General features: G+C 43.3%; 1 protein-coding gene across 2 annotated transcripts in view; it reads right to left on the bottom strand.

Annotated features, from left to right (window-relative positions):
• Positions 1-20,806, bottom strand: part of LOC128700720 (innexin inx2) — a 102,290-nt gene that overhangs the window by 67,957 nt on the left and 13,527 nt on the right. The window contains exon 1 of one of the 2 annotated variants that reach the window (XM_070086968.1): positions 2,766-3,131. The exons of the other annotated variant lie outside the window; for it this stretch is intronic. The gene's annotated coding sequence lies outside the window, so the exon portion shown is untranslated. Of the gene's footprint in view, positions 1-2,765; positions 3,132-20,806 lie in introns of those variants that run through there. 2 annotated transcript variants of the gene reach the window in all.

Below are 20,806 nucleotides of genomic sequence, written 5' to 3'. Positions count from 1 at the left end.
AAGGTTTGCTAAGCTCCTCTTTACATTCCTTTAGAACCCTTGCATACAGTTCATCAGGGCCTGGGGATGTGTTAGGTTTTAATTTATCTATTAGCCTAAGGACCATGTCACTTGTGACCCTAATCGTGCACAGTTTATTATCGTCCTGTTCTACATAATTTATCATTTCTGGAATATCGCTGGTATCCTCCTGTGTAAAAACTGAGAGGAAGTATGTGTTAAAAATTCTACACATTTCCTTATCACTGTCAGTGAGCTGACCCGAGGAACTTTTGAGTGGGCCTATTTTGTCCAGACATAGTTCGATGTGGAAGAATTGAGACACTTATGCAACATATGGGAATCTTCAATAAAGATTCCCATATGTTGCATAAGTGTCTCAATTCTTCAACTTGTCGGTTTTCAAAACCATTCATCACATAGTTCGATGTGTTACAGTTTGTCGTCCACACGCAGTACCTTATGGAAAGAACTGGTAGTTTGGCGTCCACACGCCGTACCTTATGGAATGAACTGGTAGTTTGGCGTCCACACGCAGTACCTTATTGAATGAACTGGTAGTTTTTCGTCCACACGCAGTACCTTATGGAAAGAACTGGTAGTTTGGCGTCCACACGCAGTACCTTATGGAAAGAACTGGTAGTTTGGCGTCCACACGCAGTACCTTATGGAAAGAACTGGTAGTTTGGCGTCCACACGCAGTACCTTATGGAAAGAACTGGTAGTTTGGCGTCCACACGCAGTACCTTATTGAATGAACTGGTAGTTTTTCGTCCACATGCACTACCTTATAGAATGAACTGGTAGTTTGGCGTCCACATGCACTACCTTATTGAATGAACTGGTAGTTTTTCGTCCACACGCAGTACCGTGTGGTGTGGGTTGGTAATAGTGTGGTGTGGCTTCCAGTGTGTGAGTCACGGCCGGTCAAGTTACTTAGTTCTCTCGCACGCTTGCAAACCACCATACACACTGCCAGGTAAGGTAAACACACGGGGGATTTCTTCCATGGGTGTTTAAAGTCCCTTTTGCCATTGGTTAACAGTAGGTTAGTGTACACAGTTCCCTTTTTTTTCCAGGAGAAACTACAGCGTATCTCTTGTTTATCAAGAATGAATCTGCTGTAAAATACGACTCACTTATTGCAAAGTGAAAACCTCAGGTATGTTTCTAGCAGACGTCGGGACGGTGGATTGTCCTGGCCATGATGTCTGGTTCCTACACCCTCCCACACCCCATCCTCTTACTCCCCAACACACTCACAATCCCCCATCCTCTCACTCACCCCAACGCAATGTACTAAGAAAAGTAAATAATGAAAATGAATGTTACAGGAATGCAATTAGAAGTCTGAGTAGATCTGTAACCCACTATGATAACATGAACGTAGGTAAGTCTGTTTATAGAGCAACTTGCAATGTGAACAGACTGACTGATGTTGTAGTGGCCAGACTTAGGCTTGGTTACAAGTACCATAGCTTTAAGAATAGGTATGATAGGGCTCATATAGCTAGGAGAGTGAAGTCAGTAACGTCCAGCAGAGAGGAGGGGCCAGGAGATGAGACTTAAGCTATGCAACCATAATTACGTGGGTACACATAGGAACACACACACATGTACATAAACACCATTCACGCACACGCGCGAGCACACTACAACACTACACGCGCGCGAGTGCATACACACACACACACACACACACACACACACACACACACACACACACACACACACACACACACACACACACACACACACACTCAACACAACACACACACACACACACACACACTCATTCATGCACGCGCGCGAGTACACACAAAACCACGCGCGTACGCACACAAACTGACATTCATGCACGCGCTCGGGTACTCACATAACATAACCACGCACACATGCGACATACAGCATATACCCAGAGTAATTGATAGTGTAGGCAGGGATAGACTGAAAGACGGGAAACAGGTACAGGAGGGCACAGAAGGAAACTAAAAACAAAGATGAGTTATATGGATGTCAGGAAGTATTTCTTCAGCGTTCAGATAGTCAGGAAGAGGAATAAGTTGGACGAGAAGTCAGCTGAGGCAGACTCCATACATAGTTGTAAGAGTGTGCATGACAGACCTAGTGGTCCATGCTAGGCAGGTCTAATTCGCACCTACCAAACACACAGTAAGGAGCTAAGACTCGAACCCTGCAACCATATTGGTAAGTACATACAGGCAAGTACACATCTATAACCCTTCCCCACCCAAACACACACACACACACACACGTTCATTTTTATACCAACGATAAAAGTTTGTATTTTATGAGACTGTAATATGACAAATCTACGAACATATGCATGAGCAGATGAACACTTACGACCTGCCATTAAATAATAAGCTTTACCTTTGAAGATCACTGCTGCACTAACAACATATCTAAATTGATGCACTTCATGGCACTGCTAATACAACATACCCTGGTGATGCTGAGGTCACTCAGCTCCAGTAATCACTATAAAAAAACTTATACGATCCAACTTTTCATCTTGACTCCTTGGACGAGGTATCTGATCCCCCAACGTTTGACTCAACACTATGCAGGCTTTATTGATTTTTGCTCTCTTATATTATGTCTAAATTTTAACGAGACTTCAGTCATGACGTCAATTCTTCATTAGTTAGTACACAGAACAGTTCGTCACAACGTTCGCAGATGAGCTGTATCAACACATGAAGGACAATGAGAGGAACCACTGCGGGTAGGGAACAACTTACCAGAAGCCACTGTGAGGAGAAGCCCGAGGATCCACACACAAGTTCAGTTCTTCCCTCCAACGTTCACAACACTACGTCACCTCTCCTGTAGGGAGAGCCACGCGTGTTCCTTTGTATCTCTCCGTACACTAGTACCGACTGCAACCACTAAGTGGGTGGAAAAAAACAGTTCACTAAGGCGGAAGTTTCGTGTCAGTAACCACCACCTGTATGTTCGTCTGCGGTAGGGTCACTTGGCGGAGTGGTCAGCGGGTGCACAGGTGAGAAGTACCTGACGTCCACTCCGCTCAAGGAGGGAACAGGAAATGCAAGAATCTCCCTCCGCTGCCTTCGTCCGTGTGTGTGTGTGTGTGAATCGCATCCTACAGCCTTGACAGAGAGTAAGTTGGCGGCGTCACAAGACTAAACATTTTATTCGCTTCGTAATATCCTTTGCGCAGTTATTATCGTACGTCCAGAGCAATTGAAAACAAGAGTCACACACGAGCAGTACGGGACAGTGGCAAAGGCAACATTTGCTTCATGGTAAAGAACTTTACGGGAATTGGTAACGTGGCAACACTCCCCTGGCTCGGTTATACGTCAGAATCTGCAGCAAATGCTTTACCATGTGGAAGAACTTAATTCCCTACACACTTATCCCTCCCTGGCACACATTCTTTATATTTATCCTTATCGAAGTGGAGTGGAGAGAACGACTTACCAGGAGGAGCGTAGAGAGCTGTCTACAGGAGATGAGAGCCCCTGCAAGTGAGCAACAGGTGGTGCGACTTAGGTACAACACGTGCTCGTAGTGACGTCACTTCAGAGGAAGTTACGTGTGATGTCACAACCACGCAGCATCCATTCTACCCTCAATAACCTGACAAAACTATCACCACAAGCGGATATCGGGACGTACCAGGGGATACACCAGGAGATATTGGCATGGTGACGTCACGGCATGGCACTTGGGCATGCTGCCCACACCAATAACGGGGCGAGTTTCGTACAATAGTGAAATCAACATTCGTAAACACGCGGCCACACTGACCGAGTTGTACTCGATAATTTGTAGCACTCGATTTGTCTTTGTGTTGCTCACGTGGGATTCGTGAGGTGATGGGTGGTGCGCGTGAGGCCTGAGCAGGTTGTGAGGGAGGACTGGCGGGCGGATGGGCGGTCAGACAGACCGCCAGTGAAGGATTGGTTGGTGGGTGGGCGACAGAGGACTGGGTAGTGGATGGGCAACCAAGCTAGGTGCACACACACACTCACAAATAGTACTATGTACTCCCACGTAAAGAACAATTGCTGATGGTACAACATGCACACAGGGGCGTGTGGGAGGGACCGCTGTAGGAGGTGGAGAAGGCGGGGAGGAGCACAGGCAGGGAGATGTGAAGGGACTCTTGCCCAAAGGTACACACGCTGCTTACAGATTTTGAGGGTAGGGCAGTGTAAGGTTCATCCTTCGTGGACGCCATGGTGCCGGTGTATATTGTGGGTGGGTAACGGTATATGCAGCGAAACGTTGCAAAATAGACACGGATGCATTTGACGAATTATACTCACATGCAACACCTGGGTATCTTTATTGGGAGACTTTTCGACAACCAGCGGCGGAACATCTTCAAATAGATACCCGGGTGTTGAAGAATAAGACACATGGAAGACACTAAGAAATTATATTGACGAAACGTTTCGCCCGCGCTGCAGGCTTCATCAGTCGATCAAAGAGACATCAGCACTGGTGGAAGATGAAGTGGAAGATATCCAGATGTTGCACATGTGTCTTAACTTTCAATACACAAATAACCCGCGGGTTATTTGAGTATTTCGTCAATAAACATCCATAGTGTCGTCCACGTGCCTTACTCTTCAACTTGTCGGTAATATATACCTGGAGGTTATTCCGGGGATCAACGCCCCCGCGGCCCGGTCCATGACCAGGCCTCCCGGTGGATCAGGGCCTGATCAACCAGGCTGTTACTGCAGGCCACACGCAGTCCAACGTACGAGCCACAGCCCGGCTGATCCGGTACTGATCAGCCGGGAGTATATTAATTGTAACACACCCGGGTGTTGCATATGTGTTTAATTTCTTATCTTATCAATAATGTCTATCATTACTGTAATAATGCCTATGCGCTTACACGAAAGCTTCAGTGCTGACGTCTCGCCCAAGCAGTTCTTTTACCAACGTGACAAAATTTGCACGGGCAAAAAAATTGTGAGAAATCGTGGCTAAAGGTTCCATTTGTGTCCACTTCTCGCTCACTTCTCCAGCTCCTCAACCTATCCAACCCATTTTGTAAAGATGCTCAAAGTCTACCATTAATATAATACCACTTGAGAGACGCTACTTTAAAGTTTATTCCACTCCTCTTCAACTCTGTTGCCAAATCACTGCTCTCCTACACCCTTTCGAAATCTAAATTTACCTGATTTAATCTCGTGTTGCAGGAGGATAGCGCAATCACTTGTGAGTTTACCTGGAGCCGGACAGGACGACATGTAGAATAACTGTAAAGGTTTAAGAGAGGAAGCAGCACCTGGTGGGGGTTGACCGGGGTTGTACCGGGTGGGGGACATTTGACATGAGCGAAAGGGAGGGGAAGAGACGGGACAGAAGCGGGATGAGGACCAGTATATGGGAAGAAGGGGTGGAGGGAGAGGAGGGTGAGATGAGACAACTGGGGTGAAGTGATGGGGGTTTGGGGAAGAAGTAGTGCCCACCTGGATGATGGGGGTTCGGTAAGTGGAGTTGAAAGAGAGAGAGAGAGACATGGCCGCCCGCTGCCCACTCCCTCAATCCCTCCTCGACCCCCCAGCACCTCCCAGCATGCATAACACCTTTCATTAATTTCACCTTACTCTTGATCAGTTATCCCAACATGATTTATAGTGAACGATATGTAGTAACACCCACGGGACGAGAGAAGTTCTCTCAGAGACTTGAGAAAGTGGATAGCCTTGAAACAGCCTTACCGAGGGTCGAACCCAGCTGAAAAACTCCTACATGAATGTCTAACCTTTGTGAGTTTGTGTGCAATAAGATGTGGGGTGTTGGCGAGGAAGGCTAGAGGAGGGGGAGAGGATAGTAAGGGGTGGGCAAGGGAAGAAAAGAGGGAGGGAAGAAGGACACGCTCCTAAAACCTGTCAGGGGACAACCTGCCCGCTTACTGAGACGATGTGAATGATTCTGAAGTGCTCGTCTGGAGTTCTGCAGGGTGACCTTCCGATTAGGGTCCTGTGGTCATTATCTTGAACACTGTTGAGGAATATAGAGATAATATAATAACCTACGACATGCCAAGATATCTTATTAATAAAAATATGATACCAGACATATTAAGAAAATTTTCTAAATTTGCATGTGTATTCCTGTTAACCCTTTTGGGTCTAGTTCCTAGGCTTTTTGCGTATCAACATGCTCTTCCGCTACCGTCCACAGGATGGCTATAGATGTGCACAATTAACTAGCCGCTTCGGTAGCAAAATCTAATTTGCACAGGAACCTGCTCATCTGATGAGTGCTCTTATAAATCTCGGGCAGGAACCTCCCCGTCTAGGGTCTTGCGCAGGAACCTCTCCGTCTTATGTATGTTTTTATGTGTTCTCATGAGTCCTGCACAGGAACTTGCCGGTCTTGAAGTCCTTCATCAGTACCTTCGAGTCATGGTTACCTACTCTTCATGCGAACCTGCTTGTCTGGTCCTGCATGTGGACCTGTCTGCATGGGTACCTGCCTGCATGTGGACCTGCCTACACTTGGACCTGCCTGCATGCATGGGAACCTGCCGGTCTATCCGCTTCGTCATTGGCCAGACAATGCAGCTCCACGTTAAGCTTTAATGAACGTAGCGTAAATAACAGATGTGGCCGAGAATAAAGATGGAAATAAGTATACCATGAAGCAAAGTAGTGAAGAGGTGGACGAGAAGAAGTAGTGAAGAAGTGGAAGAAGAGTAGTGAAGATAATTGGGAACATAAGAGCATAACCCACTAATATAAATTCTGTTTTTCCAGAGTGTAAAGTCAGTGCTTTGAGCTTTACTTCGTAAGATGATTGTTGTATAAACCTTGGTAATAGATACCAAAGAGTAGACAATGTCTACCCGTCCTCATCCCAATATGGCATGCTTCAGATATATATATATATATATATATATATATATATATATATATATATATATATATATATATATATATATATATATATATATATATATATATATATATATATATGAAAATATTAACACATCGGCCATTTTCCATCCACCAAGGCAGGGTGACCCAAAAAAGAAAAACTTCACCATCATTTACTCCATCACTGTCTTGCCAGAGGCACGCTTACACTACAATTACAAAACTGCAACATTAACACCCCTCCTTAAGAGTCAGACGCTGTACTTTCCATCTCCAGGACTCAAGTCCGGCCTACCGATTTCCCTGCATCCCTTCATAAATATTACCTTGCTCATACTCCAAGTCCTAAAAACCATTTGTCTCCATTCGCTCCTATCTAACACGCTCACGCATGCTTGCTGGAAGTCCAAGCCCCTCGCACACAAAACCTCCTTTACCCCCTTCCTCCAACCTTTCCTAGGCCGACTTCTACCCAGCCTTCCCTCCACTACAGATTTATACACTTTCGAAGTCATTCTATTTTGTTCCTACCTCTCTACATGCCCGAACCACCTCAACAACCCCTCCTCAGCCCTCTGGATAATAGTTTTGGTAAACCCGCACCTCCTCCTAATTTCCAAACTACAGATTCTCTACATTATATTTACACCACACATTGCCCTCAGACACGACATCTCCACTGCCTCCAGCCTTCTCCTTGTTGCAACATTTACCACCCATGCTTCGCACCCATATAAGAGTGCTGGTATAACTATACTCTCATACATTCCTCTCTTTGCTTCCTTGGACAAAGTTCTTTATCTCCACAGACTCCTAAGTCCACCACTCACCTTTTCCCCCCTCATCAATTTTATGATTCACCTCATCTTTGACAGACCCTACTAACAATGGGCTAGTAACCCCTTCTGTAGAAAATACTAAAAAAATAGAAGAAAAACTTTATATATATATATATATATATATATATATATATATATATATATATATATATATATATATATATATATATATATATATATACAAGTATACTGTTTTTTTAACCTCCGTATGTTAGAAGTGATCAAAGTCCCAGGCCAGAAACGTTTTGAAACGTTTTCTAGTTAACATGTCCTAGTGTTTACTCACGTGTCTTTCTAAACCAAGTTGACTTAAGAAATCGTAATGACACGATTGCAAATAAACCATACCCCCGGCCGGGATTGAACCCGCGGTCATAGAGTCTCAAAACTCCAGCCCGTCGCGCTAGCCACTAGACCAGCTAGCCACAATAAGATTCATCCAACTAGGTATATTTCTACACCATAGGAAAGTTAGCACAGGCACCTCTGTGACCACAAATGCAAGTTTTTACAGACGAATCTCCAGCTAGCGTGGCCGGAGATTCGTCTGTAAAAACTTGCATTTGTGGTCACAGAGGTGCCTGTGCTAACTTTCCTATGGTGTAGAAATATACCTAGTTGGATGAATCTTATTGTGGCTAGCTGGTCTAGTGGCTAGCGCGACGGGCTGGAGTTTTGAGACTCTATGACCGCGGGTTCAATCCCGGCCGGGGGTATGGTTTATTTGCAATCGTGTCATTACGATTTCTTAAGTCATGTTGACGGCAGTGAAGGGACTTGAGCTAGAGTTCGTCACGGCCACGCTAGCTGGAGATTCGTCTGTAAAAACTTGCATTTGTGGTCACAGAGGTGCCTGTGCTAACTTTCCTATGGTGTAGAAATATACCTAGTTGGATGAATCTTATTGTGGCTAGCTGGTCTAGTGGCTAGCGCGACGGGCTGGAGTTTTGAGACTCTATGACCGCGGGTTCAATCCCGGCCGGGGGTATGGTTTAAACCAAGTTGTTTATTACACAAGGTATTAGCTTCGTCATTTTTCTTTGTATGCTTTCCAGCACATATAAATTCATTCTGTAATAAGGAGCCCAGAAATGAGCAGCATATTCTAAATGAGTCCTTACCAAGGATATGTAAAGTAGAGGTTTAAGCTGAGGATCTCCATTATTTATACTTCTTAATATGAAGACAATAATTCTATTAGCTTTCTTGTGAATACTTACCACTGTTTTCTTGAGTTTACGTCACTGTTAATTAGAACGCCAAAATCTTTCTCGCTTTAAGTTTGGTTAAGATCTACACTAATTAGCTTATAAGTGCCATGGAGGAGTGGAAGTTGTCAAGTGGGAGTAACTGGAAGAGTGGTCCACCATCCAACATCCACGAGCCACCTTCATTCTCTCTATCTTCCCACCTTCGAATTATATTTCCGTTGCGAATTATATTTCTAGAATGCAGAGGCTAATATTAGAGCAGATAAGAGAAAGAGATAGATAGATAGATAGGTGGAGAGAGAGAGAGAGAGAGAGAGAGAGAGAGAGAGAGAGAGAGAGAGAGAGAGAGAGAGAGAGAGAGAGAGAGAGAGAGAGAGAGAGAGAGAGAGAGAGAGAGAGAGAGAGAGAGAGAGGCGAGCAGATAGTGACAGGCGACACTGTCTCTACTTGGTGAAGATCTCAACGATAGTGTGTCGGCCGCTATTGTTCCAGACATCTCTAATCACCTCATTATTCCCCTCTTATTTAATATGTCATTACTCTGATTTATCATATATCTGTTTTCCCTTTCTCTTTTCACAGTTTTCGTATTTCCTGCTTGTTCGCAGGTTTATCTATAGTACTAATGTTCTTATGTTTCAAGGGTTTGGGACACCTGAAGGTCGGCAGCCCTCAGGGTTGTGCTGGGTATTTTCTTCCTTTGAAGATGCATTGAATATTGATTTCCTAGTAATATAAATAAAATAAATATCTAATATCCCTGCAGAGCTTTTATTCTCATTTCGGAGAAGGAGGATCCCCTCTGTCTCTCTCTCTCTCGTACTATATAAGAACATAAGAAATAAGGAGCACTGCAACAGACCTACTAGCCCATGCGAGGCAGGTCCAAGTCTCCTACCTAGTCAGGTCAGGTCACATTCACTTAAGGAAGGAGCACGGCATCTGACCTAGTAGCACAAGCTAGTCAGGTCCAATAAATTGTAATAAAGTTGGTAGAATTACCGACAATATGTAAAGTAAAAGGACACAAGTGCAACTAATGTGACATTTATTGTGGCAACGTTTCGCTCTCCAGGAGCTTTATCAAGCCATTGATAAATGGCTTGATAAGTGCAAGATTGTGGGCAGATTCAGGGCCCTCAGTCTATCCTCATATGGAAGATTTCTGATACATGGGATCAACTGTGTCATCCTCCTTTGTACGTTTTCCAGTGCATTTATATCCATTCTGTAATACGGTGACCAAAACTCTGTAGCATAATCTAGATGAGGCCTAACCAAGGATATATAGAGTTGAAGAACAACCTGAGAACTCCTATTATTTATGCTTCTTGATATGAAGCCAAGGATTCTGTTAGCTTTATTGCGAACACTTATGCACTGTTGTCTTGTAGAGTACTGCTGACCAGAATTCCCAAATCCTTTTCGAAATCAGTAATATTAAGATCTCCATTATTTAGTTTATATGTGGCATGTTATTTTCCTGTCCAGTGTTTAGAACTTTGCATTTGTTTATATTAAACTGCATCTGCCACTTCTCTGACTACTGCATCAGTCTATTCAAATCTTCCTGGAGTGCTGTAATGTCCTCGTCAGAATGAATTCAACGGCCTATTTTGGTGTCATCGGCAAACTTGCTTATGTCGCTCTTTATGCCCTCATCTATGTCGTTTATGTAGATTGTGAACAAGGAGCCCAAAACTGACCCCTGAGGAACACCGCTCGTGACACTTCCCCCTTTTATTTCTCCCCATTTATGCAAACTCTCTGCTGCCTATTTGTCAACCATGCCTCTATCTAGGAAAAAATTTCTCCTCCTATTCCGTGTGCCTTAATTTTCCTTAATAGTCTCTGATGTGGTATTCTATCATAAGCCTTACTGAAGTTCATATACACAGTCTCATATTCATTACCATTATCTACCTTCTCAAATACCTCAGTGAAAAAAAAGTTTGCAAATTCGTAAGGCAAGAACGCTCTTTTGTAAACCCATGCTGAGATTCGTTGATTAATTTATGCTTTTCAAGATGGCTACGAATTGCTTCAGCAATTATTGATTCCATAAATTCTGAAATCGTAATGACAACCATAGAACCCGCGTCCAGAGTCTCAAAACTCCAGATCGTCGGCTAACGCAACGGTCTGGAGTTTTGAGACTCTCTTATCGCGAGTTCTATCCCCGCCCGTGGTATGGTTTGATTCCATAAATTTTCCCACTGTAGAGGTTAGGCTTATTGGTCTATAGTTTGAAGCTAAAGACCTGTCACCTCCTTTGAAAATAGGTATCACATTTGCCATTTTCCACTTATCTGGTACCATGCCAGTTTGTAGTGATATGTTGAAAAGATTAGCCAAAGGTTTGCTAAGCTCTTCTTTGCATTTCTGTAGAACGCTTGCATACAGTTCATCAGGGCCTGGGGATTTGTTAAGTTTTAATTTATCTATCTGCCTAAGGTCCATGTCACTTGTGACCCTAATAGTGCATAGTGTACTGTCGTCCTGTTCTACATATTTTGTTATTTCTGGAATATCGCTAGTATCTTCCTATGTAAAAACTAAGAGGAAGAATGTGTTAAAAATTTACATATTTCTTATCACTGTCTGTGAGCTGACTCGAGTTACTTTTGAGTGGGCCTATCTTGTCCCTGATCTTATTATTTCTGTATACCTGAAAGAATCCTTTTGGGTTAGTCTTCGATTCTCTTGTAACTTTAACCTCATAATCTCTTTTTGCTTTTCGTATTCCCTTATTTTATTTCTTTCCTTAACTGAATATATTGATTTCTTAATTGCCCCTCTTCTCTTTTGATTCGCTTATATATGCCTCTCTTTTGACCAATGAGATGTTTTAATCTATTTTTCATCCGTTTAGGATCATTTTTGTTTGATCTGATTTCCCTATTTGGAACATAATTTGTCTGAGCAGTTAGAACTATGCCCTGAAAAACGTCATATCGGCAACCATCACCTCCTACCTGACCCATAGTCAGGTCATTCCAGTTCAGCCCACCCAAGGAATTTTTCAGTCTTATGAAATCAGCCAAGCGGAAATCAGGGACAGAGACTTGATTGCCATTATTAGGGTAATTCCATGATATGTTAAAACTGAGTGATTTGTGATCACTTTCCCCAAGCTCATCATTAACCGCAAGATTATTAATTAGGGTTTCCCTGCTGGCAAGAACCAAGTCAAGGAGGTTATTTTCTCTAGTTGGTTCTGTCACAAACTGTTTTAAAAAACAATCCTGAATCGTACCTAGAAAGTTACTTGACTCTAAATTTCCTGTCAAATTGCTCCAGTCAATTTGTCTGAAGTTGAAATCTCCCATTAGCACAACATTTTTGTATGTAGATGCCTTACGAATTTCGTCCCATAGAAGTTTACTGCACTATCAAGATTTGTTGCCCTGTAAACGAGAGATGCCAAGCCAATGATGATCCTTTTCAAATCACTTGTTCTCTCTAGGCTGGAATACTGCTGTACATTAACATCCCCTCAACCACTCCAGCCACCTCACACTCATTCCAAACCCATTGAGGTGAGCCTTCAGCCTCCTAATTTCCTTCTGGAGAAGAAGGACTTCCTCCTTCAACACCCCAACCTCAGGTTTTAAAACACTGCAAAAGGAAGCCATGGCTTTGTAACCGTCCACACTAATCCCCAAAGCGGCTCAGGGTCTGTAACCTCACGTGACGACTGACCATAATTAAAGACTATGTATAGAATAACAGACAAAGATTCGAATCCCGCTTAAAGCGTCTCTGAATTACTACAGTACTTGTCTCATACCATTGTCTAATTAACTAGAAGATGCGATATCAAGTAAGACAAACGAATTTATAAGTTGACGATAGATCAGGTGAGGAGTGAAGGGCGATGGTTCCGCTGTCGAATATATACAAAAGAATACCATGCCCAGAGTACATTCTTGTGTCAACCTGCTGGTACTTGGAGGAATGGTGGGGGTTGGTCGGGGTCCCAGTGTTGGGCGAGGTGGACTGGGGAGGGGTGGTTGAGGACGGGTGATTGAAGGGTAGGTGGGGGGAAAAGGGATGGGAAGCTTGTCGTTTCTGCCACCTCCTCCATATCAAGAGACAGTAGCCTCGCCTGCAGCTACCGGGGAAGTGTGCTCAGTATTTACTGTTTGGACCTTCTCAACTTCGTGCACAGAGGCAAAGTTGAGAAGATACAGAAGGTGTGTCACAAAACTGGTACTGAGGATCAAAAGTTACGAAGAATGTGTGAACTGAAACTCACGACACTGAAACATAGAAGATTTACTGGCCCATGTTAAGTAGGTCCATTCATGTACCTGTCTAGCGTTTTTCTTGAAGTTAACCAGAGTTCTCGCTTCTATGACGCTACCTTGGAGCTTAGAACAGGGAAAGAAGAGAATAGAGACACAGAAAAGACCTGATCACAACTTTCAAAATACTGAGAAAACTAGATTGGCTGGAAACAGAAATGATGTTTCTGTATAATAATGGTTTACGAGACCACGAAGCAGAAGACTTCTCCAAGCTAAAGGACTGACAACCTCAAACTACTTCTTCAAGGTTGATGGACTGATTACATCTTTGCCTTTCCACTACTTCTGCTACCTCCTCTGTATTCGAGTGAAGAATTGTAGATAAGATTTTCAGAGAACTGACAAGTTGATGACCGAAACACCTGTGCAACACTTGGGTATATTGATTGTCGAAACGTTTCGCCAACCAGTAGCTGGTGATAAGCCCATCAACCTTGATGAAAGTACAGCATATGCGCAGAGAAGAGGCATATATCTTGAAGACAGAGGAGGCGAAACAGTAGGAGGCGGTGTCACTATGGGAAATATTGACAGGTGGGAGTAGCATGATCTAATTCCACCTGTGGATTTTCCCATTGTGACACCTCTTCTGACAGCTTCCCCTTACCTGTGTATCTACAAATATAGAACATTCTCCAGGCTGAGGGACTGACAACCTCAAAAACTACGACTCCAAAGTTGATAGACTGATTACATCATCTTTACCTAGCTACTATGCATGCTGCCTCAAATTTATTCTTCTTTGCATTTGACTGAAGAAGCCTACTGCGTGGGCGAAACGCTGCAGTCAAGAAAAAAGATACCCAACTGTTGCACATGTCTCTTGCTCTTCAACTTGACGGCACTATAAATCGTTTGCATAATCTAGAAATGATGTTCTTTCCGAGGGAAACCAGAATTTAGTGACACAATAGAAGCACAAACAATTCATTGCCAAACAAATAGGAAATAAAACATTCGTTTGGCATACAAATTAAAACCCCGTAAAATCAACAAGATCATTTCCCATCATCAAACATCTCTACATCTGAATGGAAATCAGTCACTAATGGTGAACATCAAGACTTGTAGTGGAATCTTTAATTACTCAAAATATTGGTTAATGATCTTAGTGCTGATCTGAAGGAAGACTTTAGGCCTCTGGGGAGCTTAATACCAGGTCAGAGGGATCGGTAGTCATCGTGTTTTGTCAGGTCATGGGTGACCACCGTCGGTGCCTTTGAGGCTGGGTCAAGCACAACGGCAGTCTACTTGTCACGTCAGGTCACACAGGGTGTGGCTGATACTACCGATCGAGCGAGAATGATTCACTGTACGACAAGAATTGTTTGGAAAAAGACAGTTCAGGACATTTATTAGAGAAAACGTTTCGCTGCGAGTGGCTTCAGTCCTAATACAGAGATAACTTAGAAACGAGTATATCAGAACTTATGTTCTTATACAGTGACTGGAGTCAGATAGTAAGGCGCCTCAGTTATCTGTGTATTAGGACTGAAAAAGCCACTCGTGGCGAAAAAAGTTTACCTGGAGTATACCTGGAGAGGGTTTCGAGAGTCAACGCCCCCGCGGCCTGGTCTGTGACTTTTTCCACACGTTGTCGGTATCACCATACCGACATACGACTTCTGAGAGTGGCCGATGTACGGTGCTTAGAGATGCACAAAAAACTGACTTATTTACGATGCTCAGGAAGTATTGACTACATTCACTTTAGATAATGAGGCTCACAACTAACCTACAATTTGGAAGAGGAACTTTAGATGTCGTTTTCTGATCCTACTGAACCACTATCAAGTCGCGAAATACTGATCAAGATGGACGAAAGCTTCACGTAAATTTTCTTAAAACTGTGACTTTGTAAATAGTAGAAGTCAGCCCGAAATGTCGTCGTAAGCTTCTCTCCTATGTGCTGGTTATTTGTGTATGGCTTAGTTTTATATCATCGATAACTTAAGATCATGCAGATAATGCGGGTTATTTATAAGGATTTACGAATTATTTAAGTTACATTTACCTACTTCCACCAGTGACGCCGCCTCCAACTGCTTCGCTTCACCTGTCTCCAGCATACAAGCCCCTCGCCAGTGCATATGTTGTACTTTATCAAGACTGATGGCCTGAAGATGTCAACTCGAGGCTGAGGAGGGACTGACTACCTTAAACTACTGCTCACCTTTCATTGTTTTGTCTCTGTACCGGACTAATGAAGCCACTGGCTGGCGAAACGTTTCTAATAAAGTTAAGAACATAAGAACATAAGAACGAAGGAACACTGCAGAAGGCCTACTGGCCCATGCGAGGCAGGTCCAAGTCCCTACCGGCTTAAGCCAATGCACCCAACCTAGTCAGGTCAGGTCACATTGACTTAAGGGAGGAACACGGCAACCGACCTGTTAGCACAAGCTATCAGGTCTAACTCACACCCACCCACATCTACTCATGTATTTATCCAACCTATTTTTAAAGCTACACAACGTTCTGGCCTCTATAACGGTACTTGGGAGTTTGTTCCACTCATCCACAACTCTATTACCAAACCAGTACTTTCCTATATCCCTCCTGAATCTGAATTTTTCCAACTTAAAACCATTGCTGCGAGTCCTGTCTAGGCTAGATATTTTCAGCACACTATTTACATCCCCTTTATTTATTCCTGTCTTCCACTTATAAACCTCAATCATATCCCCCCTAATTCTACGTCTTTCTAGAGAGTGCAGTTTCAGGGCCCTTAGTCTATCCTCATAGGGAAGGTTTCTGATACATGGGATCATCTTTGTCATCCTCCTTTGTACATTTTCCAGAGAATTTATATCCATTCTGTAATACGGTGACCAAAACTGAGCAGCATAATCTAAATGAGGCCTAACCAAGGATGTATAGAGTTGAAGAACAACCTGAGGACTCCTATTATTTATGCTTCTTGATATGAAGCCAAGGATTCTATTAGCTTTATTGCGAACACTTATGCACTGTTGTCTTGGTTTCAGATTACTGCTAACCAGAACTCCTAAATCTTTTTCGCAATTCGTAATATTAAGATCTACATTATTTAGTTTATATGTGGCATGGTTATTGTCCTGTCCAACATTTAGAACTTTGCATTTGTCTATATTAAACTGCATCTGCCACTTCTCCGACCACTGCATCAGTCTATTCAAATCTTCCTGGAGTGCTCGAATGTCCTCGTCAGAATGAATTCGACGGCCTATTTTGGTGTCATCGGCAAACTTGCCGATGTCGCTCTTTATGCCCTCATCTATGTCGTTTATGTAGATTGTGAACAGCAGGGGGCCCAACACTGACCCCTGTGGAACACCGCTCGTGACGCTTCCCCACTCTGATTTCTCCCCATTTATGCAAACTCTCTGCTGCCTATTTGTCAACCATGCCTCTATCCAGGAAAAAATTTCTCCTCCTATTCCATGTGCTTTAATTTTCCTCAATAGTCTCTGATGTGGGACCCTGTCAAAAGCCTTACTGAAGTCCATATACACAATATCATATTCATTACCATGATCTACCTCCTCAAATACCTTAGTGAAAAAAGTTAATAAATTCGTAAGGCAGGAACGCCCCTTTGTAAAACCATGCTGAGATTCGTTGATTAATTTATGCTTTTCAAGGTGGCTACGAACTGCCTCGGCAATTATTGATTCCATAAATTTTCCCACTATGGAGGTTAGGCTTATTGGTCTATAGTTCGAAGCTAAGGACCTGTCACCTGTTTTGAAAATAGGTATCACATTTGCCATTTTCCACTTATCTGGCACCATGCCAGTTTGTAGTGATATGTTGAAAAGATTAGCCAAAGGTGTGCTAAGCTCCTCTTTACATTCCTTTAGAACCCTTGCATACAGTTCATCAGGGCCTGGGGATTTGTTAGGTTTTAATTTATCTATTTGCCTAAGGACCATGTCACTTGTGACCCTAATAGTGCACAGTTTATTATCGTCCTGTTCTACATAATTTATCATTACTGGAATATCGCTGGTATCCTCCTGTGTAAAAACTGAGAGGAAGTATGTGTTAAAAATTCTACACATTTCCTTATCACTGTCAGTGAGCTGACCCGAGGAACTTTTGAGTGGGCCTATCTTGTCCCTGATCTTACTTCTGTATACCTGAAAGAATCCTTTTGGGTTAGTCTTCGATTCTCTTGCAACTTTAACCTCATAATCTCTTTTTGCTTTTCTAATTCCCTTTTTTATTTCTCTCTTTAACTGAATATATCGATTTCTTAATTGCCCCTCTCCTCTTTTGATTTGCCTATATATGCCTCTCTTTTGACCAATCAGATATTTTAATCTATTGTTCATCCATTTAGGATCATTTTTGTTTGATCTGATTTCCCTATTTGGAACATAATTTGACTGAGCAGCTAGAACTATGCCCTGGAAAGCATCATATCGGCAACCATCACCACCTACCTGACCCCTAGTCAGGTCATTCCAGTTCAGCCCACCTAAGTAATTTTTCAGTCCTATGAAATCAGCCAAGCGAAAGTCAGGGACGGAGACTTGATTGCCATTATTAGGGGAATTCCATGATATGTTAAAACTGAGTGATTTGTGATCACTCTCCCCAAGCTCATCATTAACCTCAAGATTATTAATTAGTGTTTCCCTACTGGCAAGAACCAAGTCAAGGAGGTTATTTCCCCTAGTTGGCTCTGTCACAAACTGTTTTAAAAAACAATCCTGGATCGTATCAAGAAAGTCACCCGACTCTAAATTTCCTGTCAAATTGCTCCAGTCAATCTGTCTATAGTTGAAATCTCCCATTAGCACAACATTTTCGTATGTAGATGCCTTACGAATTTCGTCCCATAGAAGTTTACTGCACTCCCTATCAAGATTTGGGGCCCTGTAAATCACACCCAAAATTAGTTTTTCTCGGCCCTCGAGAAGCTGTAACCAAACAGATTCAGTGGCTGACGCTTCTAATTTAATATCTTGTCTAACACAACAATTTAAATTGTCTCTGACATACATCGCTACTCCACCACCTTTCCTGTTGACCCTGTCAGTGTGGAATAATTTATAGCCTTGTATGTGACATTCAGAGGGCATCTCTCTATCTTTCAGATTGAGCCAGGTCTCTGTTATAGCAATAATATCTATGTTTCCTGCACTTGCAATTAATCTTAGCTCATCTATCTTATTTCTAACACTCCTGCTATTAGTATAGTAAACCTTAAGGGAGCTAGTCCCTTGCTGCCCTCTGCTGTCCCCCTTTGTTTGCTGACCTGTTCTATTGTCTTTATTTATAACTTCATGCTGAATGCCTTTTATACATTTACTGTTTCCAACCCTAGTGTTGCAACCTGCTTGTTTCCCACACACACCCATACCTCTATCTTCCATCAGTTTAAAATCATAGGCATTTCACCAATGGCCTTCTCAATCGAGTCTGCAAGTGCTACCACCCCTGCCCCAGAGAGATGAACCCCATCCCTTGCATACATATCATGTTTGCCATAAAAGTTGTTCCAGTTGTCAATGAATGGGATTGCAAGTTCCTTGCAGTATCTGTCTAGCCAGCAATTTACACCAATTGCCCTAGACAACCATTCATTTCCTACTCCCCTTCTAGGCAAGATGCTACATATGATTGGGATCCCTCCCTTAGACTTAATGAAATCTATAGCTGACCTGTACTTATCTAGCAGCTCTTCTCTCCTACCCTTCCCAATATCATTTCCACCAGCACTGAGACAGATAATGGGCTTGTTCCCATTACCTGACATGATATTATCCAGTCTGTTGACAATGTCCCCAACACCAGCTCCAGGGAAGCACACTCTATCTCTCATCTTCTTATTCCTATTACAAAAAGCACGGTCAACATATCTTACCTGAGAGTCACCAACCACAAGAATGCGCTTACCTTCATTAGCAGGGGCAGTAGTACCCTTACCTTCACTGGCCACTGAAGTACATTCATCCTGGAGAACAGAGAAGCGATTTCCTACCTTCAGATCTTCACTCTTAACTTTCCTTACTCTGATGCGCCTCCCATTACTGTGAACAACTCGCCACTTGTAGCAGGTGCTGGGCTGCACCTCACTGCTGGTAGCCGTTGCTACCTCCCCACCTACAGCCTCCTCACAGTGAGAGACAGACTGCACCTCACTGCTAGAAGCCTCATTCCCCACATCTCCAACCACCTCACACTCTCTCCCAGGCCCATTGAGGTGGACCTTCAGCCTCCTAATCTCCTCCTGGAGAAGCAAGACCTCCTCCTTCAACTCTCCAACCTCAGTTTTTAAAACACTGCAGAAGCAAGCCATGCTTTGTAACCGTCCACGCTAATCCCCAAAGCAGCTCAGGGTCTGTGACCTCACGTGACGACTGACCACTGAACACTGACTTGTCGGTTTTTCAAACCATTCATCAAACCATTCTCACCAGTGTCGATTATATGGTGGCTCTGGTGGCCTGGTGGTTAACGCTCTCGCTTCACACGGCGAGGGCCTGGGTTCGATTCCCAGCCAGAGTAGAAACATTGGACGTGTTTCTTTCCACCTGTTGTTCCGGCAACTAATGAGAACAGGCAAGGGACACATAAAACATGTGATGAATGGTTTGAAAAACCGACAAGTTGAAGATTGAGACACTTATGCAGCATATGGGAATCTTTATTCAGGAAACGTTTCGCCACACAGTGGCTTCATCAGTCCAATACAAAGAGGAAGGCGTAAGGAGAGGAGGAGAATGAGGTAATCAGTCCCTCAACCTGGAGTCGATGAAGCCACTGTGTGGCGAAACGTTTCCTGAATAAAGATTCCCATATGCTGCATAAGTGTCTCAATCTTCACATAAAACATGGTTCACGGATAAATACGTCGAGAGGAGTATGACCTGCTTAGCTTGGGCCGGTAGGCCTGCTGCAGTGCTCCTTCTTTCTTATATTCTTATGTCTCTCAGTAAACATACACTGAGAGTATGCTTTACTCCCCCTCCCAGAAATTAAAAATATTCGTGACTGGTGGGAAACAAGTTACACGCAGTCTTAATGACCCCTCGTTTAGTCGATAGCCTTTAAACTCAACAAACTGGAACACGGTTATAATCTGTAGGTAACCAGTTGCTCACCAGTGTCGATTATATGGTGGCTCTGGTGGCCTGGTGGTTAACGCTCTCGCTTCACACGGCGAGGGCCTGGGTTCGATTCCCAGCCAGAGTAGAAACATTGGACGTGTTTCTTTCCACCTGTTGTCTATGTTCCCCATCAGTAAAATGGGTACCTGGGTGTTAGTCGACTGGTGTGGGTCGCATCCTGGGACACTGACCTAATTTGCCCGAAATGCGGAGCATAACAAGGGACTTTCTATATAGTAGTATGTCATTGTTATCAGCTAGGACTGTATACCTTGTACATGTACTTGTAGTAAAATAAAGATATTATTATTATTATTACTATATTTGTATAGTGAAACACTCAGTCCATAAGGGTTATACAACCCCTGGAGAACTGGGGAGGGAGGTTAAATCAGGTTATCCGAGGAATAGGATCATACTCTAAGTCCTTGCATCAAGGTCCCTTCACCA

Source organism: Cherax quadricarinatus, chromosome 20 (assembly GCF_038502225.1).
Source record: "Cherax quadricarinatus isolate ZL_2023a chromosome 20, ASM3850222v1, whole genome shotgun sequence".
In the NCBI taxonomy this organism is placed as follows: domain Eukaryota; kingdom Metazoa; phylum Arthropoda; class Malacostraca; order Decapoda; family Parastacidae; genus Cherax; species Cherax quadricarinatus.
Note: the sequence above shows the minus strand (reverse complement) of the source record. Positions and strands in the feature narration are given on the sequence as shown.